This window comes from Staurois parvus, unplaced genomic scaffold, assembly GCF_062004578.1.
Source record: "Staurois parvus isolate SC_StPar_1 unplaced genomic scaffold, SC_StPar_1.0 ptg000243l, whole genome shotgun sequence".
Classification (NCBI taxonomy): domain Eukaryota; kingdom Metazoa; phylum Chordata; class Amphibia; order Anura; family Ranidae; genus Staurois; species Staurois parvus.
In genome coordinates this window covers 10,615,202-10,641,959 of record NW_028318039.1, presented here as the reverse complement: position 1 = coordinate 10,641,959, position 26,758 = coordinate 10,615,202, and the positions used below count along the sequence as shown (strand labels likewise).

Below are 26,758 nucleotides of genomic sequence, written 5' to 3'. Positions count from 1 at the left end.
GCCTCCCAAAGTGTGAGAGCTCATTGAATGAATTTCTGAGAGAACATTTTAGAAGAAAACAAATTTTGGTAAATTGAAAGTTTTATATTAATTTTAAAATATATAAACTGATTTTGTGTAAAGTTTTTGCTACATGTTGAATACCTTAGAAAAAAATGACCACAGGCTGCTTTAGCAAATAATTCTCAGCTCTCTAATAAGTTAGCCCAGCAGTAGATGTTTTCTTTGGTTTATCTCCCTCTAATTGATACTTGATATGGAGCTGTATGAACTAGATATAGTTATGTGTGTATTTGTAACAAAGCTGAACAGCTGGGGATAAAATGATAATCTTTTACGCTAGTGAAGAATCCTTAAAAAAAACTTGCATTCATAAGACTCTGGAGCTGCACCTCCTGACTGAATATAGTAGTTATGAACTATTCCTATATAATATTTTATATACACAAATATACAAACTTCTGTTATATTTTGTCCTTAAGATAGTAAAGTAAATATACAAAACATGTCACATTCTGTGTAGTCTCTATACTTCAAGAACCTGATTAACTTCAAAATCAGAATGCATGTTGGCTACTTTTATCACTTATGTAACTAGCACTCAAGTTAATTATACCTAGGAAGCAACATTTAAATATTTATAGAAACTCTAAGACTTAGTGCATCCTTATTCCTTACATTATGTAAAATGGTTACTAATATGGCTTTTATGATACATACTCTTCTTCTGATTATACGCTATACATGGTCTTAACAGAATAGCATGTTGTAACCACTTGTCAAAATCAGACAGTTATCATGATGTTGCAGAAATCTGTAAACAAATATAGAAATGTTACACTGTTTTTGCTCAAAATAGGTGAACTTTGAACTCTATGCATGCAAATAAATACACCCACATATATACAGTCCTTGGGACGGCTGGCGAGGGGACAGGCTGGCATTCCCTGCACAAAGTAACCACTGCTTCCATTGCCCTCTGAAACTTCCTGCTCTTCCTGCAACTGACATCTGCCTTCCTGTTGCCCTTGGTAACCACTGTTTCCATTGCCCTCTGAAACTTCCTGCACTGCCTGCAACTGACATCTGCCCTCCTGTTGCCCTTGGTAACCACCGCTTCCACTGCTTTCTCAATCTAGCTAGCTTGCATGCCTGAAATTATCTGCTTTGTTAGATTTTTTTCTGTTTTTTTTTTTTTTAACTACTGTGTATACTTGCCTGTATGAAGTGACCTTAGCCTCATAGAGCCTTAGCTGAGATCAAACACCTTGCCTTATCTTGTGTCCATCCTGCTTGCAATTTGTTAAGGGCAGAACACACCCCATGTGTCATTTATTAGCTCTTAATTGAACTATTACCTAACTCCCCCCCTTGCCCATCCAAGTATAAATTCAATACAGTCCTTGTGACGGCTGGCGAGGGGACAGGCTGGCATTCCTTGCGCAAAGTACGCATTATGGTGGTTACCCCCATTCTCAAAAAACCCTCACTGCACCCCACCTGTTTGAATAACTTAAGACCCATCTCCCTGCTTCCGTTTGCCTCCAAGCTTCTCGAGTGCCTTGTTCACAACCGTATGAACTGCTACCTCACCAACAACAACCTTCTTGATCCCCGACAGTCTGGTTTCTGCCCACAACATTCCACAGAAACTGCCCTACTAAAACTCACTAAAACCATTGGTCATTACTCAATACTCATACTCCTTGACCTTTCCGCTGCCTTTGACACAGTCGACCACCCGCTCCTCCTCAGTAAACTCCACTCTATCAGCCTCCGTGACTCTGCTCTCTCCTGGTTCTCCTCCTTCCTTTCTCAGTGCACTTTCAGTGTCACATACAACTCCTCCTCCTCCACTCCTTTTCCTCTTTCTGTTGCAGTACCCCAAGGGTCTGTCCTTGGGCCCCTCCTTTTCTCTCTCTATACCTCCTCCCTGGGCCAACTGATAACCTATCATGGCTTCCAATACCACCTCTATGCTGATGACACCCATATCTATCTCTCTGCTCCCCAGCTCACCCTCTCAATCTCCTCACATATCACAAATCTACTAAGCGACATATCAGCATAGATGTCATATCACTACCTTAAACTCAACCTTTCCAAAACTGAGCTTGTAATTTTTCCTCCTCCCCGATCCCCCACTCACAACTTTACCATTAAGATCAACAGCGCAACCATTGGTCCTTCCCCTCATGCCAGGGTGCTAGGCATAATCCTAGACTCTGACTTCTCCTTTGGGCCCCACATCCACTCACTGGCTAAATCCTGCGGCCTCAACCTCCGGAACAAAATCCGCCCCTTTCTGACCAATGACACCGCAAAACAACTTATCCATGCCTTGGTTCTATGCTGCCTTGATTACTGCAACTCCCTCCTCACTGGTCTACCGTTACACAGTCTATCCCCCCTTCAGTCTACTATGAATGCTGCTGCTAGACTCATACAACTTACCAACCGATCAGCGACTGCTGCCCCTCTCTGCCAATCCCTTCACTGGCTTCCACTAACCCAACGTATAAATTCAAAATTCTAACCACAGCTTACAAAGCCATCCACAACACTGCCTCTAGCTACACTGACAACCTCATCCACAGATACCACCTAAATCGCGCACTTCGCTCCTCCCAAAATATCTTCCTCTCTAGCTTTCTCATCACCACCTCCCACTCTCGCAGAGCCTCTCCCATCCTCTGGAACTCCCTACCACAGCATGTCCGGTCAGCCCCCACCCTGTCTGTCTTTAGGCGATCTTTGAAAACACACTTATTCAGGGAAGCCTACCCCACCTCTATCTAAGAACTGTACTTGAATCATCCAGATCATCCCCCACAGTTATCACCTTTTGTATCACCTCCCCCTTCCTTTAGATTGTAAGCTCCACGAGAAGGGCCCTCACATACTTTCTGTACTGAAATGTATTGTAATTGTACTTTCTCCCTTATATTGTAAAGCGCTGCGCAAACTGTTGGCGCTATATATCCTGTATAATAATAATAGCTGTCATGTCACAGTGGAGGCACATGCATTTAAATGGATAGAAACAAGGGCAGATAAAACAGTTTTATCTGCCCTTGTTTCTATCCATTTAAATGCATGTGCCTCCACTGTGAGGACTCTTTAGACTTGTAGAGTTAGGACCACAGATACTCAGGGTGCCGTGACGCGGCTCTGTGGCTTACTGGTGGCAGTGGAGGAGAATACTTTCTGGCAGAGTTCGTTGTGTGAGGGGAGTAATTGGAGTGGTACTGACTGCCTGGAGGAGGATCATGGTCGGTGGAGGCAGTGGAGGAGATTAACATCTGGCAGAGAGATATATATATATAAAAAGCTCTGTGACCCGCAAGGGTCGAATGTGGAAGTCCATTAAACAGTGTTGCACTATGGAGGTCTGCTTTTGTTTTTCCATATGAATCGCTATATGCCTGAGTCCATTGTGTGAGGGGTATTGAAGTATTACTTACTGCCTGGAGGAGGATCTTGGTCGGTGGTGGCAGTGGAGGAGAATACTTTCTGGCAGAGTTCGTTGTGTGAGGGGAGTAATTGGAGTGGTACTGACTGCCTGGAGGAGGATCATGGTCGGTGGAGGCAGTGGAGGAGATTAACATCTGGCAGAGAGATATATATATATAAAAAGCTCTGTGACCCGCAAGGGTCGAATGTGGAAGGTGAGGGGGCATTTCTGCTATTGAGGGGAGTCACGTCAAGATTTTCACGAAGAGCACTATTTCAGCATGGAGTGGCAATATTTGAACACTTTGTTATAATTTTTGCACAGTGTGGCATCACTATTTTAATTAATATTTTATTTTAAATTGATATAATCAATTGCATTTCAGTATCACTTTTTTGCACAGTTTAAGAGATATTAGTTATCACTATATCACCAGGGATATATATTATATATGAGGATATTGCACTAGTTTTCTATTCATTATTATTTATTAGTATTATTTGTATATCTGCATAGCCTAAGAGGTATCATTTGTGTATTATTATATCACTAGGGATTTAATATTTATATATGGGGATATTGCACTAGTTTTTGAGTATTTAAGTTGAGCGCTTCACCACTTATATTATTTTGTTTCACTTATCTTGTGGTATATAGAATAGGTGATAGCAGCTAACTCACTAGGTTCTGTGGAGCGCAGGGGGATTTCTGTATTATGTATTATTTATTAAATAGGAAATAGTTTTTTGTTTTAAATAAATAAAATATAAAAGTAGACTATAAGGGTCCTTCTGCTGATTTATTTATCTGCATTCCCAGTCACACGAACACGTACCACACCCATTGCAATGTACTTGATGTGCTGACGTCACGCCCAGTGCCTGCAGAGCCTCTGGACCATCCAGGAAGTGTTGGAAGCCACCAACACCACTGAGGATTCCCTTACCAACAGGACTCTGTGCATGTAGTGACCGTTACCAAAAGTGCCACTAGTGGCTATCTCTGATGAGCGTTTGCTTTTATCTGTATTCTGTAAGTGAGCAATTTGATACTTGCCATAATAAATCTATTGTTGCTACACTCAGATCGGCATTGCTTCTCTCCTTATAAGCAATTTCTGGAGTAGGGGTCAAGGACCCATTATATATTCTGTTGTAAACAGCGAAAACCTGTGACCAGAAGGATCGTATCCCACTGCATTCCCACCAAATGTGTAAATAAGTACCCTCCAAGAACCACAGCATCAACAAGTGTTGAGCATGGACAGAAACAGCTTGTACAGTGGTGAGGGGTCCCTGTACCATTGTGAGAGAAGCTTAAAAAATGTTTTCTGTGCATAACAGGAAATTGTAGACTTGTCCGTAAAATGGATTGAAGTCTGCCATTCAGGAGCTGAGAGTTCCTTCTTCAATTCCACGGGCCACATTCTAGTATAAGCTGGAAGTTCATCATGTAACAATGCATGTAATAGCTTATAAAGTGAGGCAAGTAAGTGTCTAGGCATCTCATGGAGGGAGCACAGCCGCTCATATTCAATTAATATATGATGAATTTGGGTGGAAGCAAATGGTTGCATACAAAAAGAGGACAATCGGATAGCAGTAAGCCAGTCCCCAAGTCCAGTTAGGAGGATAGGTAGTCCAGAGCGGGAATGTATAAAGGAACATGCTACTGGCCATGTGGTGTAGGAAGAGGACCTAGCATGGATGACCCCATTCCCTGGGGGAATGCTGGTTTATCAAATAACAAGGTTAGAGGAGATAGGTTTGATGACAAAAGAGTGCAAAGTCCTCTCTTGTACCACATGTGGATACCAGCAAGTGTCAGGGGTGAGGAGGAATGAAGCCAAGAGAGATCCTGTTTATAGCCCCATAGAAGGGTCCTAAGGTCAACAGGGAATAGATGCTGTTCCACTATAGTGGATGCTTTAATGAAGGAGCAAGGGAACCATTCAAGCATATGTGCCAATAGAGTGGCTTTATGGTCAAGTTCATAGTCGGGTAAGCCCACCTGACTCTGGAGTTTTGGAAAGGTGAGTAATTCATGCCATATACTTGAGATATCACTGTTCCATATGAAGCGTATTGACAAGAAAATGAAATAGTCTAGAATAAATAGAGTAGTTTCAAGAGAGTGTTGATTTTCAACATGTTTGTGTGTCCAAACCATGGCAGAGAGGAAGTGCCCCAAGATTCCAGGTCTTTCTGGATGTGTGATAATAGTGGGATGTAGTTAAGAGCATATAGGTAGGAGAGATTAGATGGAATTGTGACACCTAGGTATGAAATATGCTTAGTTTTCCATTGAAAGAAAAGATTGAAATGCAATTGTGAGATTGTTCAAGGCCTCAGTTTTGGACATACTAGGCTTGAAATTACTGAACACCCTGAACCTATGAAATTCATGTAGTAGAAGTATGAGGTTGTTGTATATACACTAATAAGTCATGCACAAAGAGAGAGTTTCTGATGTAGGAAAGAACTCTGAATGCCAATAATGGAGTCATTCTGTCTTATGGCATGGGCCAGATGTTCTATAACTATGGCAAAAAGTAAGGGGGAGAGAGGGCAGCCCTGCTGAGTTCCATTCAAGATGTTGAATGGCTCAGAGCAGGAGCTGTTCACCAGAACAGACGTAGAAGGTTGAGAATAAAGGGACATCATTTGGGTGACAAATGCACTTCCCAATCCAATCTGTTCTAGAGATAATTGTAGAAACTGCCATTTAACTCATTCAATGGCTTTCTCAGCATTAAAGGAGAGAAGGCAAACATTTGTATCATTGTATAAAGAAGATGAGATGAATAGTCTTAGTGGTGTTGTCCCTGGCCTCCCTTCCTGGGTCAAAACCCACCTGATCCTTATGTATGACAGAAGGTAAAAGAGTGGATAGGTGATTGGCCAACACCTTTGTAAATAATTTAATATCTAAATTGAGGAGGGATAACGGGCAATAACTGCTCAAGTTGGAAGGTAGCCAAACCACCTCTTGAACGTGAAGTCAAATTGTATAATTGGGAGTAGTATTGCCTGAAAGAGGAGGAGATTTCTTAATTAATATATACTTCTGTATTATCAGATGTGTGGATGTACATGTGTGGATGTATTGGATAGGGTGGCATGGAGGGTGTGGGTGGAGTACCCTCGCCAGGTGTTGACCACACTTATTGGCTAAAGAATAATGGTAATTATGGGATTTTTCACGGGAAATATGAGAGTGAGATTCAAGCCCATTAGGAAATAATTTTGGCTTAGGCCAGAAACCAGTAAGTAACTGAAAAAGTAAAAAAAGTTAAAATAAGTAAATATAATATACCTTCCTATTTTAGTAATTCTAGAAGAATACTAATTAAAAATAGTTAGGAATGATTGAGAGAGTTTAGTTCCACTTTAATGACAGCTTACATATACCCATTCATTGTTGTTGTCGTATATACAAAAAAGGTTGGGGCCTTTACTATTACAAAATGTATAAATATTCAGTCCAATGGGGTTAAAGGGTGGGGTTCGACCAATTGCATGCTGCCATTCAGATACTCTAGGAAAGAAAAAAATTACAGTCAGGTTAGAATACAACTTTCCAATAAATTAATGAACTTTTTTTAGATTAATCAAATGGTATTCAAGGTCTTTTAGTTTACTCATTCCATCGACTACTCAGCAATAATAAAGGTTTTTTATTAGGTTATGTTATGTATAATTTCCTTATTAACCTTTTGAGGACTGCCCTATAGCACTTTTAAAGCTACAGGGTGATCTTTCTGTGCAAAATCACATATATACACAGTATATATATATATATGCAATTTTGCACTTCCGCTACATGAACACTCACAACAGAAGCTGATCTGCGAGTTCCTGTGAACGGATGTTCTCTGGCACCTGCCGATCATCATCTGGCAGGTGAAAGAATAGATCCCTGCCTATATAAACAAGTCAGAGCTCTGTTCTGACAGGTGGTGAACTCAAGTATATTGATCTCTGCAAAGCTGGAAACACGATCCGTCAGTTCCTGTAGTAACATCACCACCTAGTGTACACCAAGCAAATAGCTAGGCACACATTTAACCCTTTGATTGCCCTAAATGTTAACCTCTTCCTAGCCAGTATCATTAGTATACTGATCCATGTATATTTTTAGCATTTATCACTGTTTTAGTGTCACTGGTTCCCAAAAAGTGTAAGTTATTGTAAAAGTGTATACCACTGCAGCTCCTCCATAAGTCGCTGTTCTCAACCATTACTAGTATAAAAAAACTTTTAATAAAAAAATTTCCAGTATATGTCCCATAGTTTGTAGATGCTATAACCTTTGTGCAGGAAAATCAATATAGACTTACTGGGATATTTCTTTTACCAAAAATATGTTGCAGAATACATGTTGGCCTAAATGTATGAAGAAATTTGATTTTTAAATTTTTTTTGGATATGTTTTATAGTAGAAAACAAAATATATATATTTTTTCTTAATTGTTGGTCTTTTTTGTTTATAATGCAAAAAGTAAAAACTGTGACCAAAAGAAAGGTCTATTTGTAGGAAAAAATGACATAAATTTAATTTATGTACAGTGTTGCATGACCACGCAATTGTCAGTTAAAGTAATGCAACGCCTTATTGCAAAAAATGACTTGGTCAGGAAGGGGGGTAAATCTTCCAGAGGACAAGTGGTTAAAGAATATATTTACATACAAAATCTTTGGACTTTTTTTTAATACACAGTAGAAAGTGTAAAACACTAAGGTTTTAAATGCTACCATTATTTCTTAAGACAAAGCAAGGATTACCTTTATATTTTTATTATTATAAAAATCCAGTGAGTCTTTGTGATAATATATTTAAGTCAGTATTTGCCTTATTAATGTTTTTTAATACCATAATCTGGTGTGCAGTTAAAGTCACAACTGTACCTAATAATTATATGTTCTTCAAAAATATGTTTGAAAGAAAATATTTCACAGCATTTATTCTTCTCAAATTTAACTGAGCAAAACATTTTCATTTTGCTTTAAAAAAAGCTTCCTTCCATCAGGGTTATCAGATGTGACTTTCATTTTCATCATTTTATTATCTAGAGTTGTCTTTGTTCACATAAGTAAAGCTAAGCCAAGTGTATCTAGCTATTCACATTACACAACACTGAAGTTTGATGCCACATTATTTTTAAATGGAAGCAACATTAAAGTGGAAGAAAAGCCTAAGGCAGCCCATAAATTGATCATTTTTTTTCCAGTTAAACTTGCGGGTTGAACAAAAAAAATGATCTGATTCTCCCATCAACACATTCGAGGTTGATGGGGAAATCAGTCCCTCGAGGTGGATGAGGAAATCACTCTCACTGTGGTATTGTATTCTGACAGTGGTGGAACCTTCCCTGCGATCAGCATACAATGATCAGTGTTGCTGGCTATAACTGGAGGCACTGATCATTTGGGGGAAACCCCATAGTCTGGTTGTACACAAGTCAATTGCAAGATTGACTTATGTACAACCAACCTGCCCATATATTGATAATCAGCTGATCCCTGTTGAACTGGCCAAATTTTGATCCATTAGCTTAAGGCTAACTATTCTTAAAAATGATCCTGCCACCTCCTCCTACCTAGCCTTACCTGTGACCTCAATGTCACCCCTCTATTTGCACAGTTAACTATTGTCATCAAGAAACAATGTGAGGGTAAACCTTTTTTTCCCCAGAAAAAAATGTTTTCTCCCAGAACTAGAGTTAGACAATTTCCCTAACTTTAAGCCCTGGTTCACATCGGTGTGAATTGTCATGCAATTTGACAGTTTCAAATCTCATGACAAGCTCACCCTATTGTCAGCAATGGAACTTTTCAAATTGGTGTGACTCCAACTTTTCGGTGCTGTACCAATTTGAAAAAAGGGTTGCTGCACAATTATTTTCGATTTCAGACGCAATTTGCATAGACATCTGTGTATGAAGTCGCACAGATGTCAGCTAAGTCGCACCAGACGTCGCACTTACATGTGGCTTTGAATTAGTGCGACTTCAAGTGAAGTTACATGATTTCAAAGTCGGATTCAATGTGAACCAGGGCTGAGGCGTTTTTGGGAAAAGAAGTAAAGGGGGTTTTTATTATTTGTACACAGACAGCAAAAAATAAATCGGCAGCGGCTTTAACCCCTTCTCTTTATAAAAGTAAGAGAGTTTTAGTTATACCTATACCTATACAGATAATGGGGTTGGTTTACTAAAAACACAGAGTTTGTATATGTTCACTTTTCTAAGTTGGCACAAAAGCACTGCACTTAGAATGTAAGAAGCAGCTGCATTCACTGCAATCATCCAATTTTGTGAAAACAGCAAATTCTGTTTTTACAATTTTGCTTGCGGGGGATTGGATATTTAAAGTGAATCCCCTCCATTATTTTAAACTGTAGTCTTGTTGCAGCTGTTTTTCAAGATGTGCAATATATGAACATGTATAAGTCTGAGTGTAGTAATCTTTTCAGTGTAAATAATACTTTAAAATCCTTGTCTATGTGCTTGAATTGTAAATGTGTTGGCATGTATGAAGAATCATATTTGGTCACTACATGTGCAGGCTCACTTCCCCCTTATGTACTGCACACCTGCACACTGTCAATCAGAATCTCTAATTCTAAATACATGTTTCTGAGTTATTATTACTTTATTTATTATTATTTATTAGAAGTACTTATATAGCGCCATCAATTTACACAGTACTTTACACACAATTTACACACACACTATATATATATATATATATATATATATATATATATTGTACATTCACATCAGTTAATGTTAGTGTTGAAAAAAAAACTTTAATTTGGTACTATTTCCTTGAAAAATTATTTTATATTTTATGCACTCTGTAGATAAATAGATGTAACAAAATGAAAAAAAAAGTGCTTCTTTTCTATTTTCACCATACATAGATTAAAAACAAAGAGAAAAGTATAAAAATCTGAATAACCAGCAAACAATAATACCTAATGGGGGTAGGGAGGAAGTAGTTCAATAGGACTGGCTAGTGTTGTATGAGGGTTAGTAGGTGGATAAATAAAAATCCCTTTTATTTAATTTTTATTTAATTGTGAGGTTCCTTAAACTGATGTCATAAACAGATAAAAAGTCACCCCTTTGCTCCAACATACAAAAAAAAAATAACTACAATGTAACAATATATTGTTTTACCCTGCAGACTATGGTATTTTACACAAAAATAGCTACATTTTCACTGAGTTCTTTCTATGTGATATATAGCAAGTCCCGACAGCCAACCTAATAGCTGGGAATTGCTAATAATAGAGGTGAGGGAACAGTGTTAGAGGGAGAGGAGCAAAGTACACCCTAGAAACTTTATTGAACTTTTTAGGCTGAATTGATTATGCCTTAGGTAATGAAGTGGTTAATGAGGGGCAAGAGCATAGATGGATTTATGCATCATCACAAGGTAGATCGAGGATCAGAATCTATGGAACACTTTTGACATCATACCAGATGAAGTCACCCAGCAAAGTGTTCACAGTATTTTTCCTAACAAAGAAGAACAAAAACTAGGGCAATTACAGCAACAATAATGTACTGTAAGCAGGGATTCTAATATTATTCCCTAAGAAACATGTGACCACTAGAGGTGGCAATTATATCTCTGAATGTGAAATATAATATTCAGTTAAAAAGCACATATGCAAAAATGTAAAGTCAAAAATTGTGATAATGTGTGGTTACTAAAATACATCATGGAGTTACATTTCACTGGTTCCATAGAAACCCTGTAAAAACACTGTCAGTGAATTTCTAATTTCTGAATGTTATGGGCATGTAAGTGTCTGTTTACTTATGTGTCTATTGTTTTATCTATTTAATTAGTTCAGTAGTTTAATTTCAATCACCATGCTTCTGTATTAGAAGAGGAAAACATCTAAGCAATACATGAGTAAGCCCTAGTTCACACTGTTGTGACTTCTCATGCGAGTTGCTGTGACCTGCAAAACAAAAAGTTGCATGACAAGTCAAAACACATTCATTTGAATAGGTGCCATCTTAATTGCTGCTACTCATGTCGTAACAACAACAAAAATAGTTCCTGCACTACTTTTCTGCATCTTAATTGCAGCATCAATGCCATAAACTGTAATGTTAAAATGACAAAAGTCCCAAGAAGGTGGTTTCTTTGTCTCATCTTTCTGACTTTGACTGCAACTTTAGAGAGTTTTGTAAGTTCAATAATATGTGTCACACTCTGTATTGTTATAATTGGTTAAAGCCAAAGTCACATAGCATCAAAGTCGCATTAAAGTTGCATTGAAGTCACATTGAAGTTGCATCAAGTCGCACTAAAAGTATTACTACAAAGTGAATTTGGTAATTTATACAAAACAATAAGCAATGTGTACTTTTCAATTTGGATATACATTTAAAAAATGTTTCATTCTTAAACCATGTGTAAGGTTAATCGTACAGAACACTTAAGTGTGTTATTTGGCTCAATTTAAGTTGTGTGCATGCATTTTATTGTTGTATGGTATGATGTTACTGGTGCATTGGAGCTCTCATTGCATTATGTTACCAAAATAGAAGACTTGCAGCACTGCTTTCATAGAAGCCAACTGCATCAATATCCAGTGCAACCTTTGATCTATTTTTTTTTTCTGAGCAACTATAGTACAGCTGCCAATGTGAGAATTCACTAGATATAAAGTGGCAGTTGATCCAGCTATAGTGATAAAAGATTGTGGAGCTATCTACTTGTTGATACATGAGTAAATTTACACAGAAGCTCAGAGTTTTCAAGCCCTGTGAACAAAGACAAGGAACACAACTCTTAGAAAAGACAGTTGAGTCAAATACTACATTAAGCCTGTTATGTAATCAGAACCTTAGAGTATATGTCAAAACAGAATACATTTAATGAAATGTTATTTGTAATGTAACTGTTTTAAAATAAAGTACAAAAACAATGAACACTGTTTAAAAGAGTGTGGCAGAAGCTTCTAATGTTGGGCATAAAATGCCAGGATAGCACAACTCCCCCCATCCCCAAAATGACCCCTTTTTGGAAAGTAGACACCCCAAACTGTTTGCTAAGAAACATGTTGAGTCAATGGAAGATTTGATTTTTTACCATAGGTTTTTGGAAAATCACACAATATTTTTTTTACACTAAGTTGCCAATTTAATGATATATTGCTCAAACATGCCATGGGTATATGTGGAATTACACCCCAAAATACATTCTGCTACTTTTGCCTAGTATGGGGATATCACATGTATGAAACTTTTTGGCAGTCTAGCCACGTACAGGACCCCAAAATCCAATAGGCACCTTCACACTTTTATAGTGCTTTATTTCTTCATTACACATCCTGACTACCTATCTCACAGTTTCAGAGGCCCTGAAATGCCAGAATAGTACTACTCCCCCCCAAACAACCTCTTTTGGAAAGTAGACACTTCAAGAAATTTGCTGCGGGGAATGGTGAGTATTTTGCAGATTTGTTGACACAAGTTTTGAAAGTGAAGAAAGAAAATGAAAATGTATTTTTTCTTTTCTTTTCTTTGAAAGCCTTGTGACCAAATCTGAAATCTGCAAAATACCCATGGCATGTGTGAAAAATATATCATTTAAGTGAAAACTTTGTGTAAAAAAATAAAAATAAATTGTAATTTTTCAAAAACTTGTGGTAAAAAATACAATCTTCCATTGATGCAACATGCCTCTCAGCAAATATTTTGGGGTGTCTACTTTCCAAAAAGGGGTCCTTTAGGGGGAGCGGGTGCTATCCTTACATTTCAGAGCCTCTGAAATTTTGAAAGATTGTGAGGAAGTGAAATGAGGAAATAACGCACCTTCAGCCTTTCAAAGGGGTTATTGGATTTCAGGCTCCTGTATGTGATTAGGCTCCCAGAAAGTCTTGCACATGGTATCCCCATACTTGGGAGAAGTAGAAGAATGTGTTTTGGGGTGTAATTCCACATATGCCCATGGCATGTGTGAGCAATATATCATTTAAATGACAACTGTGTAAAACATTTTTTTTTAATTTTCCAAATACTTGTAAAAAAAAATTAAGTCTTCCATGGAGTCAACATGCCTCTCAAAAAATAGCTTAGGGTGTCTTAGGGGTAATTTGTGGGATGTTTGTATTGCCCTGGTATCTTAGCATCTTCAAGAAATGTCAGTCAGAAAGTAAAAGCTACATAATTTCTGGTATCAATACCATAGTTTGTAGACAGTAAAACTTTCACAAAAAACAATTAATATACACCTATTTGGATTTTGTTTTTACCAAAGACATGTAGCAGAATACATTTTGTCCTATATTTATGATTATATTTTAGTTCATTGGATATCTTTTAAATTTAAATTTCCAGTCTTTTTTTAAGTATATTGAAAAAAATATATATATTTAAAAAAATATCACCAAAAGAAAGCTCTATTTGTGTGAAAAAATAATATTAAATTTGTTTTGGTACAGTATTGCATGCTCGCACAATTACAAGTTAAAGAAGTGCAGTGCCGAATAGCTAAAAATGCCCAGGTCAGGAAGGGGGTAAAACCTTCCGGAGGTCAAGCGGTTAAAGAAGCAACAGTAAAGTTTTTACTGTCTTAAGATAATATTAGTAAATATAAAAAAATCTAATTTTTGCTTTGAAACAAACTTGTGCTTTCACCATTCAGGTTTGCTTCAATGCCCCACATACAGTACACACAACATGCACGTACTTTTCCTTCACTTCCCTACCACTTCATTTAGCACTGAAATCACAATCTGCATACCATCTACAGACAGATGGCCTAGCCAAACAATTTAATAATATCTAGAAATTCATGTTGAAAAAGATGGTACAAAGGACTGGGAGAGCCTTTCACTAGCATTGATGTTTGCTATACTGTACATAAGACCCTGGGATTTGCTTAAAGCCATATTAAAGGTTAATTTTTTTATACTTACCTGCTGTGTGCAGTGGTTTTGCACAGATCAGCCTGGATCCTCCTCTTTTAGGTTTCCCCGCAGGCTCTCCTGGCTCCTCCTTTCTGCCACAGCAAGCAGTTTGCTATGGGCTGCTCCTTGTGTCCATTCACACATGGAGCCATAGCTTGATCATGCCCCCTCTCTCTCCTCATTGTCTGACTGGCTGTGATTGATAGCTGTGGGAGCCAATGTCTGCCAAGGCTGTTGTGCACATCGATGGATCACGATAGGGCTCAGGTAAGTATTAGGGGGGGCTGGGGGTACTACTGCACATAGAAAGATTTTTGCCTTCACACATAGAATACATGAAGGTAAAAAACCTTGAGCCTTTACAATCATTTTAAGCTTGAAAAAGAGTATGACTCCCAGATGTAGGAAAGGATTGGAAGGGTGATGCTTTTGGCTAAAAGATAAGTTCACCTTCGGGAACATGTTACATGTTCAGCCCATTTTTTGGGTGAAGCATGTAACATATTCCCACTGTTGCAGCCACTGCTCAATCCCCCTCCATGTGAAAGCAGTATGGGGAGAAATCCCTTGTACTAACTGTCAGTCTTTTAGATCAATGTGGCCCTATGAGAGAGATCTGTGAGTGAATAAGCTATAAATACTGACAACCTTTGCAAATGTCGACTTTTAGTTCTCAATGAACTACCATGGCGCTATAGAGCACTGTGGTAGTTCATTCAGTCTTCCTGTCAGAGTTAAACTGTCTGCTTGTACGAGGTACAAACACACATATTAAACTGACAATCCACTGGAGACCTGCATGGCACCAGTGATTAGCTGATCACTGGTGCAATGCTTTACAGGCTTAAAAAAAGAATACTAAATGCAAATTTTTTTACCTGCAAAAAGAAAATGTGCTTTTTATATATATATATATATATATATATATATATATATATATATAGTGAACTTACCCTTTAAGGAACATTTCCAGTGTGCTGAGTCAAGAACCATTCAGTGAAGGTATAACTTCTAAAGGCCTTGTGGCATTACTAATCCACACTGCAGAGAGTAGGTTTTTGGATTGATGGCAAGGCCCTTTTGAGGTAATACAGTATAAAATATTGAACATATTATTATTATTATTATTATACAGGATGTATATAGCGCTAATTGTTTGCTCAGCGCTTTACAATATAAAGGGAGAAAATACAGCAACAATACAGTTCAATACAAGAGGGTTAGGAGGACCCTGCTCCTTGGAGCTTACAATCTAAGAGGGAGGGGCTAGTGGTACAAAGTAAATAACTGTGGGGGATGAACTGATAGGAGGAATAGAAGATTCAGTTATTAGCTGAAGGCAGGATAGGCTTCCCTGAAGAGATAGGTTTTCAGAGATCACCTAAAAGTAGTAGGTATATAGTAGATAGTCAAATAGATTGGGGTAGAGAGTTCTGAGGATGGGGGAGGCACTGGAGAAGACGTGTAAACTATAAAATTCACCAACTGGGTAAAATAAAATCTTTCTTACTGTACCATGTAATTTTGCTGAAGCCATGGAGATTCAGGGAACCAGTGGCTAATTTGCAGGTTCAAGACTAGAGCCTCAGATTGATGTTGACACCATCCAAGTGGTCTCTATCTAGTCAAAAACCTATCTAAAAAAAATAAGAATTCCTGCAGAAAAATTAAGAATTTTTACTATATGCAGACTTATCTGCTCTCATTGATGACATACAACATTAAATCATTACTAAGCTGTGAGTCAGGGTTTGTTTTAGGCCTTGTAACAAATGACGCATGAAGGAAGGAGTATTGTATAAAGTGAAGAAAATGTTGGAATTAAGAATCATTGAGGACTCACAGACTGAGTAGTCATTGCCCATAAAATAGTCTCATAGCCAAATGATTCTGCAATGATTTTTTAAAAGTCAAAATTAAAGACTAGCCTATGCCTCAAGTCCATAATCTCCATGAAAGACTAGGCCTTGCCTTTCACCATCTTGTCCTCGCAAAGGGGTATTAGCAAATACCTGAAACCAAAGCTGCCAGCAAGAAAACCTTTTGGCCTTCGGACAGCTCCAGCCACAATTCAGTAGGCCATCAATAAGTTACTACATCCCCATTAGAAAAGGGAAAATGTTCTTAGGTTTGATTCATGAGATATTCAGGGAACACCTCATATAATTCACTATTGCAAATACCCCCACCCAAAGCAGCCATTGAAAACAAAATTAGGTGACTATTAAAAATCAGTTCTGGCTATTCTGAAGGTTAGAAGGCAGGGGATTGTTAAACAAAAGACATATGGGCTGGCCATTGCTAGGGGGAACGTGTACCAATGTAAAATACATTTTGTAAATATAGTTCAGCAGGGAGCAGGTCTTTGAATACAGCTTAAAATTAAACACTAAAATGCACAGTTCTTTTAAATAACATTCCCTAAACCTGTTTTCTGTGAAGTGGCACCCCTGTAGGATGTAGTAAAACAAAGGTAACATTTCAAAAGATAAAAAAAAAATGCTGTTAAACGTTAGTTTCAAATTTTAGAGGGAATCTATGACAAGACACTATGAAAAATATTTTTTTTGATCAGAAAGACACCTCTAATGTGGAATTAGGATCCATTATATCTCAAGTCATCTTTGGAAAGGAATATCCTGTGCTTTTTCTCAATCAAAAATTGCAGCTGAGAGAACTAACTATATTGTGGAGCAAGAATGCTTGGCTATAAAATGGGCTCTGAACTTGCTCCCATATTATCTATTAGGAAAGTTTAGGTTAATCTCAGACCATGCTCCTGCAACATGGATGCACCAGTATAAGTGGGCAATTGCAAGGGTGACCCAATAATCTAGCACTTCATTGTTTCGACTCTTATAGTGCCACCCCCTCTGAGTTGAGGCAGGGCGGGTGGGGGTTGTGTGCAGGTCAGAGGTCAAATATCATGCATGGCAAGTAGATATCCCATTTTCTTTGAAGTGAGCTCTTTAGGAACCAAAGCAGGGTTAATGATCGAGGAAGGTAAAAAGGAAATAGGAAAATAGGTAGAGGAGGTATGTGTAGGCTGCACTGCAATGTTTATTCTTTGTATGGCTGGCTGAGATGGCTGCTGCTACTGTTAATGCTCCTGTTTATTTTGACTTTTGTTTGCTCTATGGGCATTATGTGGCTGAAGTAAGCCAATATATTTTATGTTTAGGAATTTATTGAGCTTCCATAAGAAGTGATGTTATGTTTATTTTCCTATGGCTGATGATAACCCTGCTATGGTCCAAGAAAGATGATGGTTTTTGACAAACATTTTGATGTCCTGCATCCCAGCCAATCCCTGAATATAACAATAAAAAGTTACACATTATTTTGGAAGGAAAAAACCTTGCTTATATGGTTTTGCTGACTGCATGCTCTTTCTCTTATCTCCCCTAGAATCAGCAAGATTCAGATTTTGTGGGCTACCTTCAAAGAGTATTGCAACATTTATACAATAATAGTTTACGGAAATCATCAAAAATTGACAACACATTTTTGTCATTATAAAATAGTCAATATGAAATAAAATGCAATACATTGAAAGGTGAGTTGAATGATGTAGATCAGATCCTTCAGTGTCAGAATAGGAGTAGTTTAGAAGCAGGGGCTGTGACCTCTGTGATTCCTATTTTTATTCTGCTTAAGCATTATACAAACAATAATATACGAACACAGATTTACAAATTGGTTTAATTTAATTTAGCCTACATTTTCTAAAGCTTGTCAGGTAATAGGCAAAAGGCGTGCCTTTGATCACGTATTACTCTATATCACCTTTTAACTAGTTGCCGACCGCAGATAGCCGAATGACGGCTGCACTGCGGCCGGCCAGTTCTGAGTGGATGTCATATGACGGCCTCCCAGAAAGCGCTCTCCTGCGTGCCCCAGGGGGCGCGCACCCGGCGATCTCCGTGATCGCTGTGTCCTAAGGACACAGCTGATCACGTGATGTGGTAAAAGGCCGATCACAGCGGCCTTTTACCACGTGATCAGCGGTGTCCAATGACACGCTGATCAGAGGGAAATGCAAGTGCCGGTTCTCGGCTGCACTTTCCTCACGCTGTCAGATCGTGAGGAAAGTACTGCCGAGAACCGGCAGTTTTCAGAACGGGGAACGGCACCGATCATCAGGGCACTGATGATCAGTGCCCTGATGATCGGTGCCCAGCAGTGCCACCCGCAAGTTCCGCCCACCTGTGCCCAGCAGTGCGCCCACTAGCTCCACCCACCTGTGCCCAGCAGATCACCCACCTGTGCCCAGCAGTGCACCCACCTGTGTCCAGCAGTGCACCCACCTGTGCCACGCTGCAGTGTCACACACCTGTGCCCAGAAGTGCCACCTACCTGTGCCCAGCAGTGCCACCCACCTGTGCCCACCCACCTGTGCCCACCAGTGCCACCCACCTGTGCCCACCCACCAGTGCTGCCCACCAGTGCCACCCACCAGTGCAGCCCAGCAGTGCTGCCAGTCAGTGCCACCAGTCAGTGCCCAGGGGTTGTGCCAGTCAGTGCCGCCAGTCAGTGCCCAGCAGTGATGCCAGTCAGTGCCGTCTATCAGTTCCCATCATCAGTGTCACCTATCAGTGCCGCCTATCAGTGCTGCATATTAGTGCCGCCTATCCGTGACACCTCATTAGTGCTGTCTATCAGTGCCGCCTATCCGTGCCACCTCATTAGTACTGCCTATCAGTGCCCTTTAGTGCTGCCTATCAGTGCCCATCAGTGCCGCCTATCAGTGCCCATCAATGCTGCCTCATCAACGTACATCAGTGAAGGAGAAAAAATACCTGTTTGAAAAATTTTACAATAGAAACAAAGAAACTTTTTTTTTTTCAAATTTTTTGCACTTTTTTATTTATAGCGCAAAAAGTAAAGCGCCCAGTGGCGATTAAATACCACCAAAAGAAATCTCTATTTGTGAGAAAAAAATGATCAAAATTTCATATTGGTACAATGTTGCATGACCGCGCAATTGTCAATCAAAGTGCGGCAGCGCTGAAAGCTGAAAATTGGCCTGGTAAATAAGGGGGTATAAGTGCCTGGTAGGCAAGTGGTTAATTAAACTAAAATATTTCATTTTGTGATTGTTCACAAATTAAATAATTTTATCAATAAAACACTCTTTTTTTGCTATATTCTTGTTTAATAAGGTAATCATTCATTAACATTGAGAACTGGTTTATTGCATTACTAGTGCCTTAGAAAAGGTTAACTTTAATCTTGGACATTGAGAAATTATTACTGCTGCCTCCTGATTTAAACCAGTGGGATCTTTAACTTTTTTCAATGGTAGATATGAGATAGCTGATATTTGACTTCTTTACAAATGGTCCTATTAATTGACTTATAATGTGTGAGTCACTCAAAAAATGTGTAATTCAATTAAAAGCTATATGTTATGTTAAAATAATGAAGCTAATTTAGTAACGTATCATATTGCGTTTCAAGAGACATAAAAATTATTTATTTTTCATTGATTTACACACCATGTGTTTAATACTTTTAAGCGTAAAAATCATAAACTGTAATAATCTTGGGAACCATTTAATTGAACAAAAGTCTTAGGACACAGTTTTATTTCTTATTACAAGGTATAAAGCTGAAAATAGAACACATAATCAGATCTACGTTTTTATGTGTAATGAATTTATATAACAATGACATTGTAATGAGCTGCTGTGCAACAGTAGTGCTTATTAAGTCTGGCTTAGTCAGATTGATATTACTTGATATTACGTAGAGATCACATGAACTTCACCTTAACATTTTATTATTTAATCAGATTCATTTCAGAGGGTGATTACATAAAAACAAATAAGATATATTGGTACAAATCTATATATTTTGTTAAACTTTTAAGCATAGCTTCATTAGTTGTAGTTAATCAGTCTACAGAAATCTTTGGTAAATGCAGTTCGAAGAACAGACATGTTTAACCACTTCAGCTCTCATGCCCTATGGGCCAAAACGATAATAAGTATAAAAATGTGTTGTTGTTTTTTTTGACCAGTGTTATATAAAAAAGTAATTGTATTATAAAGACATTTTATAATTTATGGCATTTAAAATGACACTAAAAGGATGTATCTAGTACAGAACAATACTTATACTTAACTAATGAAGAACAAACGTTTTGCACATTTTTTTATGCAATATTAAAAAACAAACAAAATAAAAAAAATAATGTAATAAATAGAAATAAAAATTAAGCCAAAAATAATAGCTAAAGGGAGAAGGGGAAGAAAAAGTTATCAGGGCTGATTAGAGTTTACTAAGGGTTAATAAGGGGCTAAATAGCAATACTTTTTTTTGTGGTTTCTTTAACCTCACACCTGCATATGAATAAAATAGTAAATAAAATAAAAACAATACATTGCTACAGTACATTGAATTTACTTAGCCACTTCCCATCCACCGTACATATATACATGCTTGGATGGGAACAAAGATATCAGGATCATGGCTGCAGCTGCAGTACACAGCAGAATGTTTTAGAGCAGGTGATGTGCTTTTATGTAAAATGGATCTGAGCAGCTCTACAGCCACCCGATCACTTTTACAGGTGGCAGAAGGGGGTCTCCCCCATCCAACCACTGCCTTTTCAGGGCTCTCCAGTCCCGGGGGTTCCCAAGATCAATTCATCCTGTTGCATTTTATGCACTAGGAAAAGTGGGAGAAACTTAAATTGTTCCTCCCCCTCTGTGACATCAGAGATGGAGATGAGGATTTTGTCACTTCTGTCTTCAGTTTGTTCATTTAGAAGGTGTCACCAGAAGTGCTGAGAAGAGTCCTGGGGTCTAATAGACAAACTCCAGAGCCCCTGAACAGTGTGCTTTCTGCCTAAAGATGAATTATTAATGAAAAACAAGAAAAAAATGTAAAACATTGCGCAAATTGTCAACTCTATATAGGTACCTGTAATAAAATAAATAATAATAAATATTACATGTTACACATATGTATGAGACTATTATATTTTGGTTTTACATATGTTTCACAAACGTTTATATATTGAAGCACACATATTTGAATATTTAGTTAAAAACATTATTATTTATATTTATTATTGTACAGCGTAGTGAGTGAATTGCACAGTTTTTTTTTCATTATAGTGTATTATTTTGAAGCTCAGTGTTTATTTAAAATAACAGCTTTTCACAAGTAATACAAACTCATTCATACAAAATGAATATATTTTTTAGATTATTTACATTTGGTCTATTCACCTTTCCTTTATCACATATGTTAATTATATTTGTACAAATATATATACCTACTCAATTTTCTAGAGGCTTCATTACCCAATAGAAAAAGAATGAAAGGGAATGGGGAATAGCCAGTTTCAAGGCAACCCTTTTTTCATGGGACAGTGGCAGCAAGGGAAGTTTCAAGTCTCCCTTCACAGCTGCACATGGAATAATGACCTTTACCTATTGGTCACTATAGAATTCACATGGACTTGAGGGAAAATACATGTGACAGGTCTTTCCTTATAGGCCAGGAGTGGATCAGGTGACTGCTAAGAAATTTCTAGAAGGTAGAAAACCCCTATTTTAAGACCTGTCAGAACCCCCCGGTAGCCTATTGCATCAGGGTAGACCATCTGGAGAACTCTATAGCTCTCTCTTGCAGAGAACTGAGATCAAGGGGTTTCAATCCGAGCATGAAGATGCTGCCAGTGAGGAAGGGCCTGAAGAATGGCTGAGGAATTTCCTGGACTTGCCACCATTGGGATCAACACAAAAAGACTCATCCGCCGCAGCTGTCACCGCCGATGAGCCCCCTGGAGCCATTGGAAGTGCTGCAATCAACACTGAGGCCGACCAGGCTAAAGACTCTGAAGAGGAAGAAGGAAGAGACCTCTCACCCCAGGAAGAAGTTGCTGGCGCCACCTAGAGAAGAGGAGGAGTGGAGAAGGGACCAGCAAAGAGGAGGCACATCAGCTGTGAAAATACTCCTACTCTCTGCCCAGCACAGCCAGCAGAAGGTCTAGGTGGGAATCTCTCCACAGAAAAGTGACAGCGGTGGGCAGGGCTACAGTTGGTCATGTGGGTGGAGCTAGGAGGAGCCATTCAGTGGCAGAACACATCCCCAGAAGGTTGTCATGGCAACCCAGGACACCAGGCAGAAACTTTTGGACCACCAGCAATTTATTTGGGTCCCCAACAAGAATCAGATTGCCTGTCAGTAGAAAAGAAGATCCTTCAGCCAGGGAAGTAATGGAAGAACCTTACAGCATCTCTGTCTGGTGCTCTCAAGCTGTTTCACAGCCCTTGCAGCCTGCTTCTTTGAATGGTGAGTTATCACAGGTGTCAGTACTATGCTCATTAACTAATTCTTTATCTGCTCTAGCTAAGAATTTAAAGAAGTCTGCTATGGAAAATAATGTTCTGTTTAATGTATCCAATAATAGTGATTCTACTGCAGTTGTATGGTCTGATCACAGCATTATTGATGCAGCTAGCAAACACAAAGAGGCTGTGCATGAGTTTAATGCTATGCTGTTGTCAATAGGAAGTTGAGTGATAGAAAAAAAACACAATGTATACCTGAAACTTCCTTAAAGGAATCTATGCCTTGCACATTATCGTCATTGGGTTTTCATTTGTCAGCAAGTCTGAAGGAAAAAATTTGGAATGGCAATTTTATTGATTTGCTGTCACTGCTTCCATCTACAAAAGAATTCCTTTTTAAAAGTGATAAAAAAGAGGAAAAAAATGAGGAGGATAGGCATAGGCCAGTTACCAGAAATTTTAATAATTGGTTACAGGCGTTTTGCATTTACGCTACTGTAATGTGTGAAAAATATCTGGAAAAATGTACAGGATTATTTCAACACATTGACATTATTTTAGAGGCTTACAAAAATGTTGGCAGTATTTCATGGTTCTTTTACAATGAATGTTTTAGGCAAAAAATAGCAGTAAACCCTAATTTAACTTGGTGCACAAAAGATGTTGGTTTATGGCTAAACCTATTTTTGCCTCAAAGATCATCCATGTGCAAACATGTTTCAATGCTAACATGTGTTATTAAAAAGTCATTTGCTTTTCATTCAATGATTCACAGTGTAAATGGCTTAATAGTTGTAAATTTAAACATGAATGTGCATTTTGCGCAGGAACACATCCTGTCATTAAATGTTTTAAAAAAATTGCATTAACTAACCAGCAACCAAGGAGGGAGCTTTTTCTTAAAAGCTCCATCACCGGTGAAACTGGAAAAAATATGGCCTTGGCTCCTGGAATATCCAGACAAAACAGACGGCCTATCTATTAATTGAAGGATTTCAATTTGGTTTTGTGCAAGAGAGTTTTAAAGGCTCAGGTTGTCTTAAGGCTGAGAATTTAAAATCAGTACATAATTTAAGTGAAATCGTCAGGGAACAATTTTTAAAGAATTAAAGGAAGGTCCGTTTAATAGCCCACTGTTTTTAAATTTTCATATTTCCCCATTAGGGGTTATTCTTAAGAAAGAAGAGGGCTTTTATGGGTTAATACACCATTTCTCTTTTCCCGTAGGATGATGGGAATGATGAATGATCAAATACCAGAGGTATGCTCCTCGGTATCATACACATCATTTGATGAGGCTTTGGAAAAGATTTGATCTTTAGATAACAATGTATTAGCAAAAGCAGATATAAAATCTGCTTTTTGGTTACTTCCCATCCACCCTCAATCTTTTAATTCATTAGGATTTGGTTTTGACAATACATTCTTTTTGACAAATGCCTCCCCATGGGGTGCTCATTGTCATGCTCTTATTTTGAAGCTTTCTCTACATTCATTGAATGGGTGGTATCAAAAAAGGCCGGTTCTAATTGCATAATACATTATTTAGACAATTTTCTTTTTATAGGCTGTGAGAATTTGCCAAAATGTCAAGAGTTGTTATATACATTTTGTGCAGTATGCCAACAATTTGGAGTCCCACTAGCCCATGAAAAGACGATATTCCCGACAACCTGTATTGATTTGTAGGCATTAACATTAATGCAATTTCTATGGAATTTAGCTTACCTGAAGTTAAAGTTAAAAAATTACAGGATCAGCTCACTGCATTCATCAGGAAGAAAAAAGCTCCCTTTAAAAGAAATGCAGTCGCTTTTAGGTCTGTTAGCTTTTGCCAGCTGTTTTGCCTGTAGGTAGGATATTTTCAGGTGTTTATATTTATCCATTGCAGGTCTAAAATCTCCTCCGTACTCACATATTCAAATTATGTTGACCTCAGGGAGGATATATTAGTATGGCAGAAATTCCATATTTACTTTAATGGTAAATCATTATGGCAACATAAATTCATTCTAGATAAAGAATTTTGCCTTTCCACAAATGCAGCAGGTTCAATGGGTTTTGCTGCAGTTTGGGGAAAACATTGGTGTGCAGGAGCTTGACATGATAGGTGGAAAAGAGAGAATTATTTGAAGAATATAGTTTTTCTGGAGCTATTCCCGATTTTGTGGCACTGGAAATATGTGGTGATAAATTTAAAAACAGAAGAATTATTTGTAGAACAGATAATAAAGGTGTATTATATGTCATTAACTGTTTATCGTCAAAGTCACCTCCAGTAATTACTCTAATTAGACACTTAGTTTTTCAGTGTTTATCTTTTAAATACTTTATACATGGATAAAAGCTTACTACATCCCAGGTAAGGACAACATTTTGGCGGACTCTCTTATACGCAGATGCTGCTTTTTTGTTCGTTACTATCAGAGGCAGACCAGCAGGGAGCGGTTTGTCCACATCAGGTAAGGATTGCTTTAAAAAAGGTCTGGATTCTTTTCTAAATACACAGAATATAACTGGATACTAACATTTATATGTAAAGTTGATCCAGGGAATATCCAATTGCCTCTCGGGGGGATCAGGAAGGAATTTTTTGCCCTGCAGGAGCAAATTGGATCATGCTTTGCTGTTTTTTTTTGCCTTTCTCCAGATCAGCTGTGAGTATAGGATTATAGATTTTTTTTTTAATGGTTGAACATGATGGATGTTTGTCTTTTTTCAGCCAGACTAACTATCCCATGTAAGGACAATGTTTTGGCAGACTCTCATTCGCAAATGCTGCATTTTCGTTCGTTACTATCAGAGGTGGACAGACAGGGAGCGGTTTGTCCACAGCATCTTTGGGAGCTCATTTGAAAAATGTATTTGGTTCTATTAACAATTTGGTGGCACCTTCAACATGGTCAAATTATCGTCAAGCTTAGTTATTTTGCCAGACCTTTCTGAATTTTCAAATCCAAAATTACTTATCTATTTCAGAGCATTCAGTTCTATCATTTCTAGACCATTTAATGGATAAACAATACTCTTTGTAGCACATTAACAAACTGATGGCAGTAGTTTCCTTTTTTCTAAAATTACATAACTTACCTTCTTGTAATAGTTTTTTCTCAGTAAAGCAAGCTTTAAAAGGCTATAAAAAAAGTACATTTTGCAGTGGATAGTCGACAGCCAATTGCTTCTGCCATATTAGCTGTTATATGTAATGCAACACGTTCCGTTTGCTTTTCTTTCTATGAAGCCAATTTATTTCAAGCAGTTATTTCTTCGGCCTTTTTTAGTGAATGCCAAATATCCAAAATTTTACCGGTCGGAAAGACAGGTAGATTCGATTTTAAATTTCAGGATATATCAATGGGTATTGATAAGTTGAGAATATTATTAAAAAGGTCTAAAACAGATCAATTAGGTAAAAGGTATATTATAAGTAGAGATGAGCGAATTATTCAAAAATTCGATTCGTCTGATTCGCCGAATTTTCGGAATAAATTCGGTTCGATGCGAATTTATTCGCTGCGAATTTAACTTATTAAAAGGGTTTCTAGGCTTCAGAGAGCCTTTATATTAGTGCAGAACACTGTACCTTTAATTTAAATGCCCTTGGAGTCTGCTGGGGAAGAGAAATAATACTGTCAGTCAGTATGACATGCAGATGAGTGCCGTCGATCTTAGAATCACCGCACACTTCACTCATTTGGGCAGTCACGGGGCACGACGAAGAAGATGAAGAAGAAGATGAAGAAGAAGAAGAAGATGAAGAAGAAGATGAAGAAGAAGATGATGAAGAAGAAGATGATGAAGAAGAAGATGAAGAAGAAGAAGATGAAGAAGAAGAAGATGAAGAAGAAGAAGATGAAGAAGAAGAAGATGAAGAAGAAGATGAAGAAGAAGAAGAAGATGAAGAAGAAGAATAAGAAGAAGAAGATGAAGAAGAAGAAGAAGAAGAAGATGAAGAAGAAGATGAAGAAGAAGAAGAAGAAGATGAAGAAGATGAAGAAGAAGAAGAAGATGCGAATTTAACTTATAAAAAGGGTTTCTAGGCTTCAGAGAGCCTTTATAT

At 38.0% G+C, this 26,758-nt stretch overlaps 1 pseudogene; it reads left to right on the top strand.

Moving 5' to 3' along the window:
• Positions 1 to 22,450: 22,450 nt before the first annotated feature.
• LOC149459929 (uncharacterized) lies at positions 22,451 to 23,683 on the top strand (annotated as a pseudogene).
• The last annotated feature ends 3,075 nt before the right edge of the window (positions 23,684 to 26,758 follow it).